We start from the raw sequence: 24223 nt of genomic DNA, 5'->3' as shown, positions 1-24223 counted from the left end.
GTCCCCCAGCCTCAGAAGCCCCAACACAGTTACACCCAACAGGCAGCAAGCAGGCATGAGGCTCCACAGAGGGTTACAGGGAAACTGAGGCAGAGAGAGGGGAGTGGACACCCTGGAGCACAGAGTATAAAGCACATGAGGGGCGCCTGGGTGGCTCAGTCAGTTAGGTATCTGACTTCGGCTCAGGTCGTGATTTTGCGGTCTGTGAGTTCGAGCCCTGCGTCAGGGTCTCTGTTCTCAGCACAGAGCCTGCTTGGGATCCTCTGTCTCCCTCTCTCTCTGCCCCTCCCGCTTGTGTGCGCTCTCTCTCACTCTCTCTCTGTCAAAAATAAATAAATATTTTTAGGGGCACCTGGGTGGCGCAGTCGGTTAAGCGTCCGACTTCAGCCAGGTCACGATCTCGCGGTCCGTGAGTTCGAGCCCCGCGTCGGGCTCTGGGCTGATGGCTCAGAGCCTGGAGCCTGTTTCCGATTCTGCGTCTCCCTCTCTCTCTGCCCCTCCCCCGTTCATGCTCTGTCTCTCTCTGTCCCAAAAATAAATAAATGTTGAAAAATAAATAAATAAATAAACAAATAAATAAATAAATAAATATTTTTAAATAAATAAAAAAAAACACGGGGCGCCTGGGTGGCTCAGTCAGTTGAGCGTCCGACTTCGGCTCAGGTCGTGATCTCACGGTTTGTGAGTTCGAGCTCCGCGTCGGGCTCTGTGCGGACAGCTCGGAGCCTGGAACCTGCTTCGGGTTCTGTGTCTCCCTCTCTCTGCCCCTCTCCTGCTCACACTGTATCTCTCTCTCAAAAGATAAGTGAACGTTAAAAAAATAAATTGGTTAATTAAAAATAAATAAAATAAAATAAAATAATAAAATAAAATAAAATAAAATAAAATAAAATAAAATAAAATAAAATAAAATAAAATAAAACAAAACAAAATAAAATAAAATAAAATAAAATAAAACAAAACGCATTGAGCTGCTGACGATTTGTTACCGAATTCACGGGGCACCTGCTGTGCCAGACGTCACATGCTGACGAAGCAGACGCAAGCCTGGGCTTTGAGGCTTCCTTGTGTAAGTGTGCATGGGCCCGCCTGTGTGTGTGTGTGTGTGTGTGCTTGTGTGTGTGTGTGTGTGTGTGCGCGCGTGTGTGCGCGTGGGTACAGTCTGTGTGTGTCTGGCGACAGGGCCCATGAACATGGCCCACGATGACCACTGGCTAAAGCCACGGACACCCCTGCCGGCTGCTGGCTGCCCCAGGAAGCGAGCCCATCAGGCCTTGTACGTGCACCGTCCTGGGGAATCCTCACCCTACCCGGCCAGGCCTGCTATGCACATTTGGGAGCCTGGCAAACTGAGGCAAGGTCTCTTGCCTAAAGCCCCCAGCTGAGATGCATTTCACAGACTTGTTTTAGCTGCAATTTTCTGAACGGGAGGGAAAAACCCAAGCCGTACAGAAAGCCCCTTTGCTCAGTCCGTGACCTCGGCCAACAAGGTAAGTGCTGTGAGGGGTCTTCCCGGAGGTGGCCACACGTGAGGGGCCGGGCCGTGGGAGTCAGGAAACTGCAGAACGTCGGGGTCCTTCTGTGCCTCCCCAGAGAGGACTCGGCTGGCCCGGCCACGGCCCCGCGCCCGTGTGCTCCAAGGGTGTTTCGCGAGTAATGGGCCTCCTGGCTCTGGCTGTTACTCTCAGCTCGTGAGAACTCCAGGCGTTCAGGGAGAACAAAGAGTAAAGCATTATTGCCATGTGCTTACGGTTATTTGCTAGAAGCTAGGAATGAATGGCAGAGCTTGAAGGGTTCGGGGGCACCAGCCACTCGCTCCCACACCTCCACGGCTGACGTTGTTAATCCCCTGCCGCACTCCTCCCCAGCCGGCCGGACAGGGGCCAGAGTCCTCCTGGCAGATCCCACGCTCGGCAGCCATGGGTCAGCCCTGGCCCAGGAGACCGAACCTGTCTCCTGACCTGGGGTTAGCACAAAGCCTCTGCCCCATACAGAGGGAGCCCCAGGCACGGAGGGGCTGCCGCGGGGGAGCGAGCCAAAGCCAGGGGACAGGTCTCTGACGTGTCCACGCGCCCACCGTCCCAGCAGAAGACACAGTGGCTTCTCCGCCCCGAGCCCACAGACACTCTGCTCCAGGCTGCAATCTGTCATCGGCAATTGTGAGGGACTCGGCTCTGGGTTCCCGTCGAGCCAGGGTCAACATCTCTCCCGGAGGTGCCCTGGTCCTGGGTCTGCCTGGGCTGCGTGCTCCCTGCTGGCATCTGGGTAGAAACAGGAGTGCTTTGCGGGGGGGAGCCCACCGCAGGGACCCCCACTGCAGTGACCGAGGGCAGGGGCTGCCGGGAGCAGGCGTGGGGCCTCCCGAGACAGTCGTGGGGTCAGACGAGGGGTGGCGGCAGCCCCCCGGGGAAAGACAGGGCGCAGGACGCACCTCCCTGCAGGGGAGCAAGGAGCCTGCGCGGGCCCCACAGCGCCCCTGGCCGGCGGCCCCGTCCCAGAACGGAGGGACTGGGCGATGATCAAACACCTCCCAGCCCACGGCCCCTCCAGCTCTCCTGAAAGCGTAAATGTCAAAGGATGACATTTTCCCAACTTTTATCTCCACTTCTCGCCTGCCTCTGTTAATGAATGGAACGGCTTCCCCTCCTCCCCGTCCACAACTGGCTCAAGCCTTTGGGCTCAGCAATCACCGACCACTTCACTGGGGCCAAGGAAGGTGTGCCCAGGGCGGGGCAGGGGGTCACAGCAGAAGGACGCGTCCCCAGAGGCCCAGGCCCACGGGGAGGAGCCACATGCGCGTCTACGGAAGGGGCAAGGGGTGGATGGGGCAGCCCAGGGGACACCGGACAGAGGTGTGGGGTGTGCACCCGGGGTGGAGGTCTTGGGTCCGTCCCCGCCCAGCCGCGGCCCGCTCTGACCCCACGCTCTCCACCAGCCCCACTCTCGGGCTGGACACGTTCCCGGACACCAGCAGCCCATCAGCTTGCTCACTCACTGGCGGAGTTCCGGAACGCAGACCCGGCACCCCAGGCCCACCTGCGGAGGCTCTGGAAGGGAAGAGAGTGGGGCCTAGGAATCTGTTTAGGGCCCCGGGTGGCCCAGATGCGGGGCCGAGGTTGGGCACCCCGGCCCCAGGGACGGGGTCCGACAGGCAGCCCCTGCGGGTCAAGGCCTGCGGAAGGGCAAGGACAGTGACCCGGGTATCCATTTCCGGACGGCCTGAGAAGCACAGAGCCGCTGAAGGGAATGGACAGTCAAGCAGAGGGGGCAGCAGGGACTTCTGGGGAAAGGACACGTGGTCTGGACCCCGGGAAGCTAAGGGGGGGATCTACGGCAGACCTCACCGAGCCTAGAGTTCCAGAATGCGGCTCCCAGGACCTCTGCCCCCGGGGGTCCCCCACCTTCCCCCCCAAGCAACGGGCTGACGAAGCTTGTCCCGCTAGCCCCTGAGGAACCCCGAACCAGCACCCCAGGCCAGCCTCTGTGCTTCGGCTTATAATCTCGCTCAGGCATGGAGAGGTGGGCAGGCAGCCTGCAAGACGTGTCCCCGAGGGGCACCTGGTTGGGCCTCCAGCAAATCCTTCCAAGAAGGGCGGTGGAAACCATCCAGCTCTCCGGCCAGGAGGAGCGCGTCCGCGCTGCCCTGGTGTCATTAAGATGACTCTGAGTCCCCGCTCTTTTATGTGTGGAGCCATTTCGTTCCAGAGGTGCCCCTGCAGCAATCTACAGATGCTCCAAAAACCCACCTGCAGCCTGACTGGCCAACACCAGGCTCGGGGAGAGAAGAAGCCAGACACAGCCGCACAGGGGATTCTGAGCCGCCGTGCAAACTGATGTCGCGGCAGGGAATTTGTTGACATAAAACATATTCATGAATCCCTTCGGTGAAAGAAACAAGTTGTAAAACATATACAATCGATAGAGTCTAATTTTTAAAATTATATACTCCTTAAAAAGAGACGGGCGGAAATGCACAACACGTTAGGCAGTGACAGCGTGATTGTGCAGTTTGCTTCCTTGGCTGTAGCTTTATATTTTCCTACAAAGTACCGTGGGGGCAGATGGTATTTAAAAGCAACAGTCTGCTGGTGTCCCACCCCGGGTGCAGACCCTCCCTGAATTGTCCTGTCAATAAAACGTGCTATTTAAACCAAAAGGCTCTGACTCGGGACCTGAAGGTGGAAATACGGGCCGGGTTTACTCTCACTATACCACAGCTATTGCAAACTGGTCGAAAAACACCGCTCTCCCCCACCCCCCCGACCCAGAGGGCACAGCAGCAGGGTGTCCACTCAAGCTGCAGCCGATCAGGGCCCTCACTGCTGTGAACCTAAGGAGTACTCGACACAGGACCTCCCTGAAATGTATCAGCATGTGGAGCAGCGCCTTTGAACTTTATATTCCTGCACACAGACGTTACCTGGCAAATGATGATGTGCCTAGACGGATACATGGGTCCATGGAAGGAAGGAAGGAAGGAGGAAGGAAGAAGGAAGGAGGGAAGGAAGGAGGGAGGGAGGGAGGGAAGAGGGAGGGGGGAAGGGAAGGAAGGAAGGAAGGAAGGAAGGAAGGAAGGAAGGAAGGAAGGAAGGAAGGGAGGGAGGAAGGATGGGAGGGAGGAAGGATGGATGAATGAACAAATGGACGGACAGATGGATGGATGATGGATGGATGGATGGATGCATGGATGGACGGACGGACAGACAGATGAATGGATGAATGAATGGACGAATGGACAGATGGACAGATGGATGGATAGATGGATGGAAAGAAGGCAGGATGCATGGATAGATGAACAGATGGATGGACAGATGATGGATGGATGCATGGATGGATGGATGGACAGACAGATGGATGGATGAATGGACAAATGGACAGATGGACAGATGGATGGATAGATGGATGGAAAGAAGGGAGGATGCATGGATAGATGGACAGATGGATGGACAGATGATGGATGGATGGATGGATGGATGGATGGATGGATGGATGGACGGACAGATGGATGGATGAATGAATGGATGAATGGACAGATGGACAGATGGATGGATGATGGATGGATGATGGATGGACAGACAGACAGATGGATGGATGAATGAATGGACGAATGGACAGATGGATGGATAGATGGATGGAAAGAAGGAAGGATGCATGGATAGATGAATGTATTGTAGAAGGACAGACAGATGGGTGGAAGGAAGGAAGGAAGGAAGGAAGGAAGGATGGAAGGAAGGAACAACAGAAGGAAAAAGTGAATGACCACATGACAGCGGAAGGCTCATAAGACTCCTGCAGCCCCAGCGAGGGGTTTCCATACCACTCTGGTCTGTGAGCTCCTTGAGAGCTGGAGCCAAGCTGGCTTTTCTCAATGATGTAATCCCCAGTGTCTTCACAGAGTACACCCACCACCTATAACCCCTGCCAGAGATACCAGAGGCTTTCCCGCAGTCCTTGTGGGTGGCTCAGTAGGGACCCTACTTCTCAGGAGGATCTCCTGGGTTCTTGCCCACCCAAGGCCTCAGATTCACCTCGGACAGAGGCCAGGAGAAGGGGGAGCAGGACGGAGCAGTCGGCTCTTTCTCACATTCCACTGCCTTGTTCATCACGTTAAAGTCCCACCTGGGGAAATTCTCAAGGCGGCCACAGGGCCACAGGTACCCTGTCGTGCTGAAGGGAACACTGGTCAGCACCCCCTTCCCAGCCCTGCAGTTGAGAGCCTGCCCTGGGGCACAGGACTGTGCTGACATAGCTCAGGGCATTTCATGAAACTTCTGAGCTCCAGGACAGCTCCTCCCATGAGAGACACTAGACTGGACTGATTGCTTGCCCATTTCACAGACAGGAAACCAAGGCCCCAAACCAGGGAACTTGCTCAAGCTTACACAGCTGGTCAACAGTGGCTGAGAGAGACACTCCTATCACCCACCCCACTGAACCTCTGAGGGGGAGGGTCTGCAACAAAATGTCTTTCAACCTCCACACTCTCCCCTTTCCCTACAGGTGGCAGAGACCATGGTTCCAAGGGCGCACAGGAACACAACCTGGCGGGCTATGCCCTCTGCTGAGGCGGGCTATGCCCTCTGCTGAGTAGCCCACGGCTCCTCCAGCTCTCTTCAGGCCTTCTGGGCACCTGACACAGCTCATGTGCCTCATGAAGCTTTTTCCAAGCTCTTTTGGGGCTAGCATCACATCTGACCTTCAAAACTAGACTCTGAATTGCTTCTTCACTTCATGGGTGAGAAAAACTGCAGCCCACTACTGAGTTTATATGACGGGCTTGAGACACAGAATGACCTTAGAATGCTCAAAGGATGTCTGGGGATGTGGGTGCGGGGATAAATGGATGGGCGCACACATGTATGGATGGGTGTGTGGGTGAATGGATGGGTAGATGTGTGGATGTGTGGATAGATGGATGGGTGCATGGGTGAATGGATGGGTGGATGGGCAGTTGTGTGGGTGTGTGGATAGATGGATGGGTGCATGGTTGAATGGATGGGTGTGTGAATGAATGGATGGGTGCATGGGTGAATGGATGGGTGTGCAGATGAATGGATGGGTGTATAGATGCATGGATGGGTGCATGGGTGAATGGATGAGTGTGTAGATGAATGGATGGGTGCATGGGTGAATGGATGGGTGGATGGGTAGATGTGTGGGTGTGTGGATAGATGGATGGGTGTGTAGATGAATAGATGGGTCTGAGGGTAGATGGATGGGTGCATGGGTAGATGTGTGGGTGCATGGGTGAATGGATGGGTGTGTAGATGAATGGATGGGTACATGGGTGAATGGATGGGTCTGTGAATGAATGGATGGGTGCATGGGTGAATGGATGGGTGTGTGAATGAATGGATGGGTGAATGGGTGAATGGATGGGTGGATGGGTGGATGTGTGGGTGCGTGGATAGATGGATGGGTGCATGGGTGAATGGATGGGTGTGTAGATGAATGGATGGGTGTGTGAATGAATGGATGGGTGCATGGGTGAACGGATGGGTGTGTAGATGAATGGATGGATGTGTAGATGAATGGATGGGTGAATGCGTGAATGGATGGGTGGATGGGTGGATGTGTGGGTGCGTGGATAGATGGATGGGTGCATGGGTGAACGGATTGGTGTGTAGATGAATGGATGGGTGCATGGGTGAACGGATTGGTGTGTAGATGAATGGATGGGTGCATGGGTGAATGGATGGGTGTGTAGATGAATGGATGGGTGCATGGGTGAATGGATGAGTGTGTAGATGAATGGATGGGTGCATGGGTGAATGGATGGGTGTGTAGATGAATGGATGGGTGTGTAGATGAATGGATGGGTGTGTAGATGAATGGATGGGTGCATGGGTGAATGGATGAGTGTGTAGATGAATGGATGATGCATGGGTGCATGGGTAGATGTGTGGGTGTGTGGATAGATGGATGGGTGTGTAGATGAATAGATGGGTCTGAGGGTAGATGGATGGGTGCATGGGTAAATGTGTGGGTGCATGGGTGAATGGATGAGTGTGTAGATGAATGGATGGGTGCATGGGTGAATGGATGAGTGTGTAGATGAATGGATGGGTGCATGGGTGAATGGATGAGTGTGTAGATGAATGGATGGGTGCATGGGTGAATGGATGGGTGTGTAGATGAATGGATGGGTGTGTAGATGAATGGATGGGTGTGTAGATGAATGGATGGGTGCATGGGTGAATGGATGAGTGTGTAGATGAATGGATGATGCATGGGTGCATGGGGAGATGTGTGGGTGTGTGGATAGATGGATGGGTGTGTAGATGAATAGATGGGTCTGAGGGTAGATGGATGGGTGCATGGGTAGATGTGTGGGTGCATGGGTGAATGGATGGGTGTGTAGATGAATGGATGGGTACATGGGTGAATGGATGGGTGTGTAGATGAATGGATGGGTGCATGGGTGAATGGATGAGTGTGTAGATGAATGGATGGGTACATGGGTGAATGGATGAGTGTGTAGATGAATGGATGGGTGCATGGGTGAATGGATGGGTGTGTGAATGAATGGATGGGTGAATGGGTGAATGGATGGGTGGATGGGTGGATGTGTGGGTGCGTGGATAGATGGATGGGTGCATGGGTGAATGGATGGGTGTGTAGATGAATGGATGGGTGAATGCGTGAATGGATGGGTGGATGGGTGGATGTGTGGGTGCGTGGATAGATGGATGGGTGCATGGGTGAACGGATTGGTGTGTAGATGAATGGATGGGTGCATGGGTGAATGGATGGGTGTGTAGATGAATGGATGGGTGCATGGGTGAATGGATGAGTGTGTAGATGAATGGATGGGTGCATGGGTGAATGGATGGGTGTGTAGATGAATGGATGGGTGTGTAGATGAATGGATGGGTGTGTAGATGAATGGATGGGTGCATGGGTGAATGGATGAGTGTGTAGATGAATGGATGATGCATGGGTGCATGGGTAGATGTGTGGGTGTGTGGATAGATGGATGGGTGTGTAGATGAATAGATGGGTCTGAGGGTAGATGGATGGGTGCATGGGTAAATGTGTGGGTGCATGGGTGAATGGATGAGTGTGTAGATGAATGGATGGGTGCATGGGTGAATGGATGAGTGTGTAGATGAATGGATGGGTGCATGGGTGAATGGATGAGTGTGTAGATGAATGGATGGGTGCATGGGTGAATGGATGGGTGTGTAGATGAATGGATGGGTGTGTAGATGAATGGATGGGTGTGTAGATGAATGGATGGGTGCATGGGTGAATGGATGAGTGTGTAGATGAATGGATGATGCATGGGTGCATGGGGAGATGTGTGGGTGTGTGGATAGATGGATGGGTGTGTAGATGAATAGATGGGTCTGAGGGTAGATGGATGGGTGCATGGGTAGATGTGTGGGTGCATGGGTGAATGGATGGGTGTGTAGATGAATGGATGGGTACATGGGTGAATGGATGGGTGTGTAGATGAATGGATGGGTGCATGGGTGAATGGATGGGTTTGTAGATGAATGGATGGGTGCATGGGTGAATGGATGAGTGTGTAGATGAATGGATGGGTACATGGGTGAATGGATGAGTGTGTAGATGAATGGATGGGTGCATGGGTGAATGGATGGGTGTGTGAATGAATGGATGGGTGAATGGGTGAATGGATGGGTGGATGGGTGGATGTGTGGGTGCGTGGATAGATGGATGGGTGCATGGGTGAATGGATGGGTGTGTAGATGAATGGATGGGTGCATGGGTGAACGGATGGGTGTGTAGGTGAATGGATGGATGTGTAGATGAATGGATGGGTGAATGGGTGAATGGATGGGTGGATGGGTGGATGTGTGGGTGCGTGGATAGATGGATGGGTGCATGGGTGAATGGATGGGTGTGTAGATGAATGGATGGGTGTGTGAATGAATGGATGGGTGCATGGGTGAACGGATGGGTGTGTAGATGAATGGATGGGTGAATGCGTGAATGGATGGGTGGATGGGTGGATGTGTGGGTGCGTGGATAGATGGATGGGTGCATGGGTGAATGGATGGGTGTGTAGATGAATGGATGGGTGCATGGGTGAACGGATTGGTGTGTAGGTGAATGGATGGGTGCATGGGTGAATGGATGAGTGTGTAGATGAATGGATGGGTGCATGGGTGAATGGATGAGTGTGTAGATGAATGGATGGGTGCATGGGTGAACGGATTGGTGTGTAGATGAATGGATGGGTGCATGGGTGAATGGATGGGTGTGTAGATGAATGGATGGGTGCATGGGTGAATGGATGAGTGTGTAGATGAATGGATGGGTGCATGGGTGAATGGAAGGGTGTGTAGATGAATGGATGGGTGCATGGGTGAATGGATGGGTGTGTAGATGAATGGATGGGTGCATGGGTGAATGGATGAGTGTGTAGATGAATGGATGGGTGCATAGGTGAATGGATGAGTGTGTAGATGAATGGATGGGTGCATGGGTGAATGGATGGGTGTGTAGATGAATGGATGGGTGCATGGGTGAATGGATGAGTGTGTAGATGAATGGATGGGTGCATAGGTGAATGGATGAGTGTGTAGATGAATGGATAGGTGCATGGGTGAATGGATGGGTGTGTGAATGAATGGATGGGTACATGGATGAATGGATGAGTGTGTAGATGAATGGATGGGTGCATGGGTGAATGGATGGGTGTGTAGATGAATGGATAGGTACATGGATGAATGGATGAGTGTGTAGATGAATGGATGGGTGCATGGGTGAATGGATGGGTGTGTAGATGAATGGATGGGTGTGTGAATGAATGGATGGGTGCATGGGTGAACGGATGGGTGTGTAGATGAATGGATGGATGTGTAGATGAATGGATGGGTGAATGCGTGAATGGATGGGTGGATGGGTGGATGTGTGGGTGCGTGGATAGATGGATGGGTGCATGGGTGAATGGATGGGTGTGTAGATGAATGGATGGGTGCATGGGTGAATGGATGAGTGTGTAGATGAATGGATGGGTGCATGGGTGAATGGATGGGTGGATGGGTAGATGTGTGGGTGTGTGGATAGATGGATGGGTGTGTAGATGAATGGATGGGTCTGAGGGTAGATGGATGGGTGCATGGGTGAATGGATGGGTGTGTAGATGAATGGATGGGTGTGTAGATGAATGGATGGGTGCATGGGTGAATGGATGAGTGTGTAGATGAATGGATGGGTGCATGGGTGAATGGATGGGTGGATGGGTAGATGTGTGGGTGTGTGGATAGATGGATGGGTGTGTAGATGAATAGATGGGTCTGAGGGTAGATGGATGGGTGCATGGGTAGATGTGTGGGTGCATGGGTGAATGGATGGGTGTGTAGATGAATGGATGGGTGAATGGGTGAATGGATGGGTCTGTGAATGAATGGATGGGTGCATGGGTGAATGGATGAGTGTGTAGATGAATGGATGGGTGCATGGGTGAATGGATGAGTGTGTAGATGAATGGATGGGTGCATGGGTGAATGGATGGGTGTGTGAATGAATGGATGGGTGAATGGGTGAATGGATGGGTGGATGGGTGGATGTGTGGGTGCGTGGATAGATGGATGGGTGCATGGGTGAATGGATGGGTGTGTAGATGAATGGATGGGTGTGTGAATGAATGGATGGGTGCATGGGTGAACGGATGGGTGTGTAGATGAATGGATGGGTGAATGCGTGAATGGATGGGTGGATGGGTGGATGTGTGGGTGCGTGGATAGATGGATGGGTGCATGGGTGAACGGATTGGTGTGTAGATGAATGGATGGGTGCATGGGTGAATGGATGAGTGTGTAGATGAATGGATGGGTGCATGGGTGAATGGATGAGTGTGTAGATGAATGGATGGGTGCATGGGTGAACGGATTGGTGTGTAGATGAATGGATGGGTGCATGGGTGAACGGATGGGTGTGTAGATGAATGGATGGGTGCATGGGTGAACGGATGAGTGTGTAGATGAATGGATGGGTGCATGGGTGAATGGATGGGTGTGTAGATGAATGGATGGGTGCATGGGTGAATGGATGAGTGTGTAGATGAATGGATGGGTGCATGGGTGAATGGATGAGTGTGTAGATGAATGGATGGGTGCATGGGTGAACGGATTGGTGTGTAGATGAATGGATGGGTGCATAGGTGAATGGATGGGTGTGTAGATGAATGGATGGGTGCATGGGTGAATGGATTGGTGTGTAGATGAATGGATGGGTGCATGGGTGAATGGATGGGTGTGTAGATGAATGGATGGGTGCATGGGTGAATGGATGGGTGTGTAGATGAATGGATGGGTGCATGGGTGAATGTATGAGTGTGTAGATGAATGGATGGGTGCATGGGTGAACAGATTGGTGTGTAGATGAATGGATGGGTGCATGGGTGAACGGATGGGTGTGTAGATGAATGGATGGGTGCATGGGTGAATGGATGGGTGTGTAGATGAATGGATGGGTGCATGGGTGAATGGATGAGTGTGTAGATGAATGGATAGGTGCATGGGTGAATGGATGGGTGTGTGAATGAATGGATGGGTACATGGATGAATGGATGAGTGTGTAGATGAATGGATGGGTGCATGGGTGAATGGATGGGTGTGTGAATGAATGGATGGGTGCATGGGTGAATGGATGGGTGGATGGGTAGATGGATGGGTCTGGGGATGGATGGCTGGATGAGGATAAACTGGGTACATGGATAGATGGATGGATGGATGGATGGATGGATGGGTGGACAGACGGGTAGATGGACAGACAGGATCAGCAGCAAAGGACCCAGAGAACCTGCCTCCCTATTCCCACCTCTTAAATGTCAGAACATGAGCTACCATTTCTCGAGCACTTAGTATATACTGTGCACTAAGATACGCACGACACAAACATCATTCCCATATGTGTTCTTCCCTTCCCCCAACTCCCCATTATTAGAGACAGACCCTGGGGACTGGACTGAATAAGGATCTTGTCCCAGGTCAACCAGCAATAAGTGGCCGATTCAGAAACCAAACCTACATCCACATGACCCAAACCTGCGCCTCTACCTGCTGTCCCCACCACCCCGCCGGAGCCTGCAGCTGGGCACAAGACCTCATACCCCTCCTTTGGGGCCTGGCTGGACATTTGCCAGCCTCTCCTGCGGTTCCCGAGGGCCACGCAGTGGATGGGAGCAGACGTCAAGGGGGCCACTTGCGGGCCTGGCTCACGAAACCTCCCGCCTCTGGGCAACCTCACAGTGCCCACGTTAAAGGCGGTGAGGCCTCCATCAGCCGGGTCCCTGAAGGTCTTCCTGGGGCAGAGACCACGCAGACACACACACACGCACGCACACGCACGTGTGAACACGCTCTGCCCACCCGGAACTTCCCTGAAGGTTTGCTGTCTCCCGGGCGAGCCTCCACCACACCTCCCTTTTCCACTGGGACTCGAAACGTGAGCCAAGGTTTTCCGTGTTTGTTTTCTGCCTTAAAGTCTTCTATTATCCCGAATGTAAAAGACAGACGTCCTCCAGGGTATGAGCTCTTTATGTGGAAACGCTACTTCTCTGCAAGTGGAAGAATCAATACCCCTCGGAATAAAGGCTGACATGCTAACACGTACCATAAAAAAGTAGTTTGCAGAGCTGACAAAACGCCTACGCCACGAAACAGGAGAACAGACGCATCACTGCCACGGGAAGGCGATACGAACGGGATGCTCAGGAACCACAGTACGGGGACCGTGTCACGGCTAGCATTCGGCTGGCACTGCTAGGTGGCACCCAGCAAGGCCACCTAGGTTCCCCGAGGTCCTCGATGAAGAAGCACGGGCAGGAAGGATCCAGAAGGACAACAAAGACGGATGCGAGCTGGCCTTTAAGAGGGACCCGGGGCTTCTTCGTGCCGACGACGAGGTGGGCGAGAGCTGGCAGACGTCTGTGCCCGTCACACCCAGCTTGCTCGCAAAGCCCGTACTGGTCAGGAGGGCTTCCTGGCCCCAAGGCACTTGCTGTCATTAGGAGTCAATAAGCAGGAATGGCACAGACCAGGCTCAAGCCCGCAGACCTCCCTTATCAGCCATTACCACACATCTGGAAACACACGCAGACACGCGCGCACACAGCGGCTCAACGGAGCCAAATGGCAAGACTGCGAACCTCATTTAAACGCGTTGCCCCGGAAACTCCCCTATCTGCCCGGGAAATCTGCGGCTCACGCTGCTGCACGTGCAGAAGCAAATCGTCAAGAATTGCGTCCCCCCTCCCCCCGCCGCCCCGCTCGGCCCCGCCGTCGCCCTTCTGGTTTTTTCTGTGTTCACGGGGACAGCAAGGTCAGAACAAACTCAGCGCTGCTGCCTTCAGGATGAGGAGCGGCCGCTGGGGTGTGATTCATCACAAACCCCGTAGTCAGGCTTTGCAACACCCCCCCCAACCCCGCCCCGGCCCGGAGCAGCCAGACAAACCAAAGCAGACGGGAAGCACGGCCACCTGTCAGCCGCTGCGTCCCGCACAGCAGCAGACACAGCCTTCCTGCAAGGGGCCGAGTGCGCGCAGGGGACAGGGGTGAGCCGGACCGCAGGCCCCAAGACGCCCAAGCGGCAGAACAAAAAGCACCACTGACGGGAGCCGGTGAAAGGCGGCAACTTCGCGGGGGGGAACGCACGGAAGGAGGGTCTGGCCGTGCTAGAAAGAGGGTCGGAGCTCAAAAGCGAGTTTTAGGAGCAAAGAAAGAGACAGGACAGAGGCACACTCTGTGGACACTGCGGCCCCGGCCTCTCCTCTTTCCTGGGCTCGAACCGAGGCTTCCGCACGACTCGAAACGAACCCCCAAATCTAGCTGCACGTCCTGTGCTCACTGGAGGATGGAGACCTCGCAAGCAAGCGGCAGAGGCCGTCCTGAGCCTCAGGAACCAGCAGCCCTGGATCCTGGACTCTGTGGGAGCCGTTGGCCAGAATAGCTACGAATGAACGAATGATGCGAACGGGACTCCGACATTGAGCGCCGACTTGCGCCGGGCAAGTTAGAGTAGTTGTTGTAATTAACTTGTAATCGTGGGTACGGGGCAGAGAGCCACAAACCGGGGCAAAATGCCAGAGGCGGGGGTTAAGTCCTAAACCCGCCACTGACTATTTGAGCCTCAGTTTCCCCATCTATGGAATAAGGGGAACACAACGCGTAGGAGGCAGCAAATGCTTGCCACACGTCACTAATCAAACGCAGCGCTCTCTCCTGCTCAAGCCAGAGGCGGCCTCTGAAGCTTCCTCCACTGACAGGCGGTGCTCTGAGCCAGCTCTGCCTGTCAGAAAGATCCGGCAAATGCAAGGAGGGACCCGAGCCCACCCGGGGAAACATCGAGACCTCGAGGTCTCCAGAGTCCCTCTGAGCACTGACCGTCCACTCTCCCTGATCCGTAACATCGGTCAAATGCTCTGTGGTCACCGGGCTGGGAGAGGGCGTGAACTTCAGCTGTGCCTGACCAGGAAGATTTGCAGGAACCAGTCGGGGAAACTTAAAATCCTCGGTGGAAAAAGCGCACTGACCACCCGGCCCAAATGGGAAACCTAAACCCGGCCAGGAGGTTGCAGGCGATCTGCGAGGGCCCCCCACGAACTTTCACGAGCTCCCTCTGGAGCTCCAGGCTCTTGGCCTCCCTGACATGGCTCCGTTAACGACTAGAGCTACGTATCTGGGTCTCTACCAGGTCCGTTTCATTTTATTCCCCCAAGCCCTCCAAGAGACACTTCTGCTCTCCCCGCCCCCAACTTTACGGAGGAGTCACTGAGGCCCCGGGGGTTCGAGGGAGACAAGCAGCAACCTGAGACAGACTTGGCTCGTCTGGGCCCCCCTCCCGGCCCCCACTCTCTGGCCCAGCCCTGCTCCGGAAAGGACGGCTCCGGACGTGGGCTGACAGCGGCGGCCGGGATCAAGGGGGGCCCTGCAGTTCCACGGAGGCCAGCGAGACCCCCCAGCCACGACGGGGGCTTCCGGGAGCTGGCGGGGTGGGCCACCCGTCACCTGTGAATGCGCGCCCACTGCAGCCGCGGGAGAGCACAGACCGCCTCCTCTCCCTGGCCAGACAGGTAAGAGGTGGGACAAGGGTGCGTCAAAACGTAGGAGGCGCCTCAGACAGACCAGCGGCACCACACCTCCCCCCTGATCCGAGGAGGGGCCATGAACCAGCTGCCCAGTGCTGTGAATCACCACCCGAAGGGGCAAAAAACCCCACGGCCCAGGGCTTCGGATGCCAACGGCATTACAGACACCACAGGGCGGGGCAGGAGGGAGCCCCAGCCCCGTGTGGAAACCTCGCCCTGTCTGCAAGGCTCTGGCCACGCGCTTCCTAGCCCTCTTCCTTGCAGCAGAGACGGCGAGCCGAGGGTCAGAGAGCAGCCTGCGCCTGAGCGGGTCCCTGTGCCCCGTCAGCCCACGCCAGCCTCTCTGCCTCTTCCACTGATCGTGTCCAACCTTGGGCTCCACCCCAGTGGTGTGGGGTCAGGGCCATCTTCCCCATTTCCCAGATGAGGAAACTGAGGCCCCGACACAGCCATAGCGGCGGGTCCAGGACTGAACCTGTCTCTCCGACTCGGCCCTTTCTGAGCACCTTCCGCGTCCTCTCACCGAGAAGTGACGTGCTTCCCGCCTTGGATTTAAAGTTCTGCCAGACACGAGGAATAGATTCCTCAGGGTGCCCACGACCAGCCCTGGGGACAGCTGGGGGCTGGGATGGGGACAGTCCTCCAGGTACAACCCCAAGGGATGCCAAGCCACAGCCCCCACAGGCTGGGGTCCGCATTCTCAAGCGTTTACTCGCCAACCTGGCAATCCCACTCCGCCATAGCTCAGGAGCAGTGCTTGGAACACAGTACTCCCCAGAACCTGCCTGAATGAGCCAATGCTAAAGCGAGCCTGAGCCCTGACCATGAACCTGAAGCCAAATTTTGAGCCTGAGTCTTGTTTGTGAGACTGATTCTTGACCGGGAGCCTAAGCCCTGACCACCGTGAGCCCAGCCCTGGGCTCAGTCAGAAGTTACCCTGCTGCCTCACTCAATCCTCAACCACCCAAGGCAGTCAGTGCTACTGTGCCCCTTGTCAGAACCAGAGGATCAAAGTGGTCCCCTGTCCACAGTGGCAGATATGGCCAAGACCTTGGATGGCTGACTTGTGCTCACTGTGCCTAAGAAGGAAGCATCCAGAAGAACGGCCTCAGCCTCCCGTCTGAGCCTCACCCTGGAACCCCCTCCCGCAGCACCTCTGGCTCGGCCACTCCGGTCTGGGCCCCCACCATCCGTCAACCCCGGCTTGTTAACAGGGAAGAGGGGACAGCAGCCATTACCTGGAGGGGGCCAATGGGCTTCAGGACGCGCCACTGCCTTCCCCGATTAATGGCCATCGTAACGGAAAGAGGAACAAAACCCGTACCTCTCACGCCGTGGCGATAATTTTTCAACGTACACGCTTATCTCTAGAGCAATGACTTGGTTAACTCGTTACTAAGCGCGAGTATGACCTCAGCGCACCGAGTAAGGGGACTGTCTCTGCCAGCTCGCTTCCTCCGGGGCTGGGCCGGAGCGCCTGGGAGCACCTCCAGCACCCTGCACCCCGCGGGCTGACGGCAGAGGGGGGCGCGGCCCCGGGGCGTCAGGACCCTCCCGGCGGCGCCCGGGGAAGGCGGGCGAGCATCTCCACCGGGCTCGGAAGGAGGGGAAGGGGGCTCAGGCCGGATCAGGAACAGCATCCACACCGCAGCGGCCACGGACGCGACAGGACAAGCTGCAAATTGGGCATTTTCACAGCTGTGACACACTGTGGGTGTTTCCGGAAAGATCTGCCGGGACTGAGCATCAGAAAGAGTTCTGCCATCCCCGGCCACGGAACGGAACGGAGTCGTCTCCCCACCTGGGAAGTGGGGGCCACAGAGCCCCACGTGGTGAGGAGACCACATGAATCCACACCCTGTGGCTTCACCCTGACCTCACTGTCATCTGGCCCCTCCTGTGGTGCCAAGCCACTTCCGCCACCAAGTCCTCTGTGGCTGTCACTACACAGAGGCCAACCTTTGCTATGAACTCAACGTGTTCCCCCAAATTCCTACGTTGAAGCCCTAACCCCAGGGGGAGGGTCTTAGGAGGTGGCGTATTTGGGGGTGAGCGGGAGGGACAGGGGTGGGGCCCCCAAGGGCGGGGTCGGTGTCCCTGCTGGAAGTGACACAGAGGCACGATCTCTCTGTCCCTGCCTGTGAGCTTGCAGGGAGAAGGCCCCCACCCGCCAACCAGGAAGAGGCCCTCACGGGAACCCGGCCGTGCCGGCACCTTCCTGATCAGGCGTCAGGCCTCCAGACACGTGGGAGATCTGCTGCTGCAGCCGCCTGGTCTGTGGTGTCTGTGACGGCAACAGCCCCCGTGGACGGACGCAACCCCGGAGAGGCGGCCCCTGCCCCCCACCGGTCCCGGTACAATCCCCAGGAAGCCACACCTCGGGGGACTTCTCACCACCCGTGGCAGGAGTCCGCACCTGGGCCAGCGGCCCTGGGGGCGGGGCGGGTGGGGAAGGGCCAGCAGGGCAGCCGACGTCTGGGCGGGGACCACCACGCACCTTGCTCCGCTCGCATCATGAGGATTCAGGTGGGGGGGTCTCCCCCGTCTCGGAGCCAGGTGCCCGCCCGCCCCATCCCAGGACACCCCGTGGCACCGCCTTCCAGGGGGTGCAGAGAGCCAGCTTGGCATCACTAACCCCGGCTCGGCACCCAGCTGCAGACTGTCCCCGAGATCTCGGCAGCGGCCTAAAACCCTTGGGGACCCGGGCCCTGACCTGTAACGTGGGGACGAGTACCCTGAGGACGGTTCTCATTTGCTCACCTGTGTGTTCAGTAGCATTCAGTGAGCATCTAGGTACTGAGCCCTGGGGAGGAGAGGCCAGACGTGGCTTCCTGGAGCTCAAAGGACCCGCTGTGTCCTCAACACTTTAGGGCAAAGGACGGATGAGCCGGTGGGGCGGAGGGCCTAACTTAGGGGGGCATCAGGGAAGGCTCCCTGGAGGAGGTCAACCTGAGGGATGAACGGGGTCAGCTGGGCGACGGGCTGGTGAGTGCCAGCACATGCACAGTGGACTCATCATAAATGAGGGCAACCTTCCCACAGTATGGCCTCGGGGGTGGCCCCAGGGCCCTGCCGTGCCCTCAGCACCTGGCCCTGCACAGCACCCTCTCCTTTCTAAAGCCGTACCGGCCCAAGAATGCGACTGCGCCGGGCCCAGACACCCGATTTGCGCGATGCTAGCCCTCACCAGGAAAAAGTCTAAAGAGGTTTTTCCTTTTGTGCACTGTGTTTCCAGAAACAGATGGAAAACAGCCACAGACAAAGCTCCAGACTGCTTCCGAGAAAAGGAGTTCGGCTTAATCCTGGCCCATGGAGGGACTTCCCGCCCCAGTCGCCCCCTGGAGTTTCTCCTACCTAAGGGTAGGGTTCAAACGTGCCTTTTGCCCAGAACAGATTCTCTGTGACCACAGGGGAGAGCACACGTAAGAAGTGGGCCAGTCCGAGGCAGAGGAGAAAGCAGAGTGATGTGGCCCGGAGAGGATGGCAGGGGACAGACCCACCTGCTGCCCCACATGGGCTCTGGGCACCTCTGCCCCTCACTGGGCACCAACCACGAGGAGCCCTTTCCAGCAGGAGTCTTGTCTTTAAAACTAAAAAGAGGGATAAAACAAAAAAAATTTAGGGGCGCCTGGGTGGCTCAGTCAGTTAATCGTCTGACTTCAGCTCAGGTCATGATCTCGCGGTTCACGAGTTCGAGCCCCGCATTGGGCTCTGTGCTGACAGCTCGGAGCCTGGAGCCTACTTCAGTTCTGTGTCTCCCTCTCTCTCTCTGTCCCTCCCCTGCTCATGCTCTGTCACTCTCCTTCTCTCAAATATAAAATACAACATAAAAAAATAAAAATAAAAATAATTAAATTAAAAATGGGGGTTTCCACCTGTCACAGCCCAGAGGCGCCCCAGGGGACATGATGACGAGATGTAGTGTGGGGACCAGACGGGATCCCGGGCAGAGGAGGTTCACCCCGGTCACCAAGCAGCCCAGAGAGAGCCAGCAGCCTGTCCAGGCCCACGGCCCAGAGTGACTGAGCCAGGCAGCCTGGCTTCTCCCGTCCCTGACGCAGCTGGAAGAATTATGTCCGTCAAAGCACCACCAAGACGCGGGCTCCAGAACACGGTGGGACAGAGCCCTCGCGGGACCAAGTCCTAAAGACCCCTGAAAGTGTGTTCTGGGTCTCACGAGCACAACCCGCAACGCAGCGGCCCTGGGGAACGCAGCCGGGGGACGCAGTTCTCTGAACCAGCTCCATGGGTCCACGCCACGGCTCGGGCCTCTAAGGCTCGAGATTCTCCTTCAACAAGTTCCCAAGAGGCTCCAGTGGAGACGGCAGGTGGAGACGAGGGGCCCCCGCAGGACCCACAGCTGGGAGCACGGGGGAGGGAGAAGGCAGGAAAGAGACCCGGGCATCCTCAGACGACCTCCCTAGGACCAGAGGGTGGGTAGGGGTGTGGGTGGATGGGGCCGGGCTTGGATTGCACACGACCAACTAAGGGGCCTGGACTTCACCTTGGAGGTCACGGGAAGGCAAGAAAGGTCACGAGGAGGAACAGGATGTGGCATGGAAGAGACACCCAGGGCGAGGCCCTCCTGGGGCACCCCGCCACGAGGACAGCCCATGCGTCCTGCACCCCCGCTCAGCCCAAGAGTGCGGGCTCCCCAAGCCCAAGCACCCCGTCCGCTCCGTCCTCAGGGCCCCCGAGGGGCAGCCTGTCAGTGCCTAACACAAAAGACGGGTCACCCGAATGTACTGCCACTGCAGCCAATGAAGGCCTTATACTGGGTTTGAGGGTCCCCAAAACTCACGTCCTTCCCCGACCCAAGCAGTGGCCTTATTTGGGAAAAGGACTATTGTGGGCATAATCAGGATGAAGTCATTCTGGAGTAGGGTGAGCCCTTCATCCAACGTGACTGGTGTCCTTATGAGAAAGGACACAAGAGTCACAGGGAGAAGAGGAGAGGCAGAGACGAGGGAGGGAGGGAGCAGACGCAGCCCGGAGTGCCGAGAGCGGCCGGGAGCCGGGAGGGGCAGGCAGAATCCCCCCCCCCACCCAGGAGCCTCCAGAGGAGCGGTCCTGTGACCTCTGGTGGGCGGGGGAGGGGGGGGGCTCCCAGCCCTAGAACTGGGGAGAAGCAATTTCTGTTGCAAGCCCCCAGCTGTGGTGACTGGTCACCCCAGACCCGGGCGCCGATCCGAGGCTGACAGTCACAGGCCCCAGTGCCAGGATTGAGGACACTCAGCCCCTCAGAGAGGATGGGCTCCTAAATGTTCAGGGAGAGAACGCCACAAGGCGACACTCGGGGGCCCTGGGGACTCCCCCAGCGGCAGAAGGCAGTCAGCCTCCGAGGCAGGGGTCCCAAAGAGGTGACGGCCGAGGCCCAGACAGACCAGGAGAGCGCTGCCCAGGAACGGACGGGACAGCACATCACCATGACCCTGAACATCGACTCGGCTTTTCCCGGAAGCTCCTGGCACCCTGAGTTTGAGCAGCGTCCCCACATCCACCCCACGCCGGGGTGACCCTCCTTCGCCAGGAACATCTCCCTCAGCACCCTCCCTGCGCCCTCACCCCTCTGAACCCTGTGGATCCTTCCCCGAGTCGTGGTAGGGAGGGGACGGTCCCTGACCCTGCAAAAGCCCTGACCTCCCCACACAACACTCCTCAAGCAGAGGGGCCCTTTATCATTTGCTCATGTTATGCTCCTCTAATGATTCGAAAAGAGCCCTCCTGATTGATAATGTCACCCTGCACAAAGTCCAATGGCTGGTAAGACCCGGAGACATCAAGCAGGGAGACGGTGCGCCCCTGCCCCGTGGGGCAGCTGGCTCGGGGCTAACGGGTGTGAACAACACGAAGGGGGAGAGGATCTGGCAGAGTCAACGGGGTGGGGGGGAGCTCAGAGCCAGCTGTGGACCAGCTGTGGACGCTCAGGCACTCAAAAATTAAGAGGAACATATCGGAATAATGTGGAGCCAAGAGCAACCCACTCAGCCGACTGGCCCGGCGGGGGCCGCCGTGCACGATGCAAGTTCGGGCTCTGTCGGAGCAGTCCGTCAGGGGCACAGGCTGCAGTCTGGGTAGTGAGCACCCCGTCACCGGGGGTATGTAAGGCACTGGTGCTGGCACCGCATGGGTGATCAGAGAAGACTTCCCCGGCCAGTGCTCCTCCAAAGGTCAAGCGCACCCCAAGCCCTCACCTGAGGCCCACGTGCTTAAACGGGTTCTAGCAGCTGGCACGGATGAGGAAAGAGAATTCAAAATGAAGGGGGGGCGCCTGGGTGGCTCAGTCGGTTGGGCGTCCGACTTCAGCTCGGGTCATGATCTCACGGTCCGTGAGTTCGAGCCCCGCGTCGGGCTCTGTGCTGACCGCTCAGAGCCTGGAGCCTGCTTCAGATTCTGTGTCTCCATCTCTCTCTCTGCCCCTCCCCTGCTCATGCTCTGTCTCTGTCTCAAAAATAAATAAACATTAAAAAAAAAATTCAAAATGAAGGGGAAGCTTTCAGGACACTAGTAATCAAGCCAAACCAAGCCAAGCCAAGCACACACACACAGACACACACGTGCACACACACGACCCAGCCAGCAGGGGGGCTCACGGAGGCACCAAATGAGCCCAAGCGGGTTACGCACCTCCTCCGTGCACCTGCCTTTTGCTGCACTGGACCTGTGCCTCCTGTCCCCTTGGCCAGGAGTGCCCCCCTACCCTGTCCCGGTCCGGCCTCAGCCTCCTCCAAAGTGCTCCTCGGCCCCTCCCTGGTGGGCTGACCGCCCCTGCCATCGTCCCACCACACGGAGTGGATGGACTCCTGCAGCCACCACCCTGTACGGGGGGGAGGGGGGGGGGCAGGGGGGGGGAGGTTACATAGTCACAGGTCACCAAGCTGTCCACCTAGGACAGATGCCTTTTCCTGTGCAAGCAGGATACTTCATTAGAAGTTTACCTTAAAAAAAAAACAAACACCCTCCAGCTTTGAATCTAGAAACTCCAGAAACGCTTAACTGGCTTTATTCGTTTAAACGTTTAACTGGGGTGCAGCTGAGGGGCAACCTGGGACGGCCCTCCTCCTGAGGCACGGCCCGTGAGCGACAGGTGACCTTCCCCCGTGTCTCCTCCACGCCCTGTGCCCCACAGCCACCTGACGGCTCAGGGACAAAGGGCCTTCGTGGTCCGCCAGCAGCCCCGAGGTGCAAGCAAGCACATGCCCCACGCGGGCCCGACCTGGCGTGGCACAGGGACCCAACACAAGGCTGACCTACGGCTCTGTGGGGTGGAAGAGACCGTGACACCTGTCCAGCCTCCGAGTACCCTGCTGGCCCCCACAGACCGAGCGGACCCGCTCCATCTCCAAGCCACCCGCCTGCCCGGGTGGGGCGCGGTAACGACCCCTCACAGAGATGACAAGACCCAGAAGGGCCAGGTCACTGCCTCCAGAGTTGCTGTGCTCACAAGGCCACGGGGGCCCGGGACCCTGGCCGAACCAGTTACCTGCGTCCTGCCTTCCTGCAGCCTTGCACGGAGGCTCCCCTTCCCGGGATGGGCCCTCGGAACCCAGGGGAGGCAGCGGCCCCAGGCCCACACTTGACACATCGGCCCAGGGCTTGCCCGCCACCAGGAGACGCCAGGCCGGCTGAATGAACAGACGGGCCAGTGCTATGCTGAGTCCTAACAGGCCCCGAACTACCTGCACGGGCTCCTATTAGATGCAGAAATAAATCGGGGCCCCATCCTGGCAGCCGGCAGCCAGGCCACTGCCCATCTCAGGCCAACACCCGCACGGGATCCCCGTGTCCCAGCACCACCTTGGCCAGAAGGGGGAATCGGAAGGAAAACACACAGGATGGGGCTCCCTGCTAACCCCCTGGCTTCCCGTGGAGAGGGCACTGGCTAGCCCCCTTAGCACGGTTGAGTCACATGCAGTGAGGGCGATAAATGGCCTGCGGTCACCCAGCTAGAAAGCGGCGAATCCAGGACTCAAACCCTGTCCGCACTCTGGCCGGGACCCAGCTCAGGCCTGACTGCAGGCAAAAGGCAGTGCCAGACGCAAAGACACCGTGTGGCATCCTCTCTCGCCGCTCGGCCTGGGCCCTGGGTCGGGGTCTGCAAGGCCCGACCGAGTGTCTGGCTGGTGCAGATCCCGAGTCTCCTACTGGAGACAAGGACCCTGGACGCCCATGGGAATTGAGGAGGAGCCAGCTCGGCTCCCGGGGCGCAGCAGGCACTGCATGTATCGGAAAGGCTGGCAACACGTTGTCCAGAACCCGGTGGATCCGTTAGCAGCTTTCAGTCACCTGGAGAGGTGGGCTGTCCAAATACAGAGCCTGTTTTCATGCAAACACTCCAGGAGATCTCCTGGGGTCTCTGAGCCACGTGGCTTGGGGCAAGGGGCAGTGCGGGGATGTGGTCAGGTTTTCCAAAACGCAAAGGCCAGGGCCCCCGGGTGGCTCAGTCGGCTGAGCATCCAGCTCTTGATTTCGGCTCAGGTCACGATCTCACGGTTCGTGAGTTTGAGCCTCACGTGTTGGGCTCTGTGCTGACATCGCGAGCCTGCTTGGGATTCTCTCTCTCTCCCTCTCTTTCTCTCTGCCCCTTCCCTACCCTGTGCACCCATGCTCGCTCTCAAAAGAAGGAAAGAAAGAAAGAGAGAGAAAAGAGAAAGAAAGGCT

General features: G+C 56.9%; 1 protein-coding gene across 12 annotated transcripts in view; it reads right to left on the bottom strand.

The window, feature by feature from the left end:
* VAV2 (vav guanine nucleotide exchange factor 2) overlaps window positions 1-24223 on the bottom strand; it is a 169722-nt gene that overhangs the window by 78332 nt on the left and 67167 nt on the right. The gene's annotated exons all lie outside the window — the stretch shown is intronic.

The sequence above is a fragment of the Felis catus genome, chromosome D4 (assembly GCF_018350175.1).
Source record: "Felis catus isolate Fca126 chromosome D4, F.catus_Fca126_mat1.0, whole genome shotgun sequence".
NCBI classification, from domain to species: Eukaryota; Metazoa; Chordata; class Mammalia; order Carnivora; family Felidae; genus Felis; species Felis catus.
The sequence above is the reverse complement of the archived record's forward strand: the minus strand, read 5'-3'. Positions and strand labels throughout refer to the sequence as shown.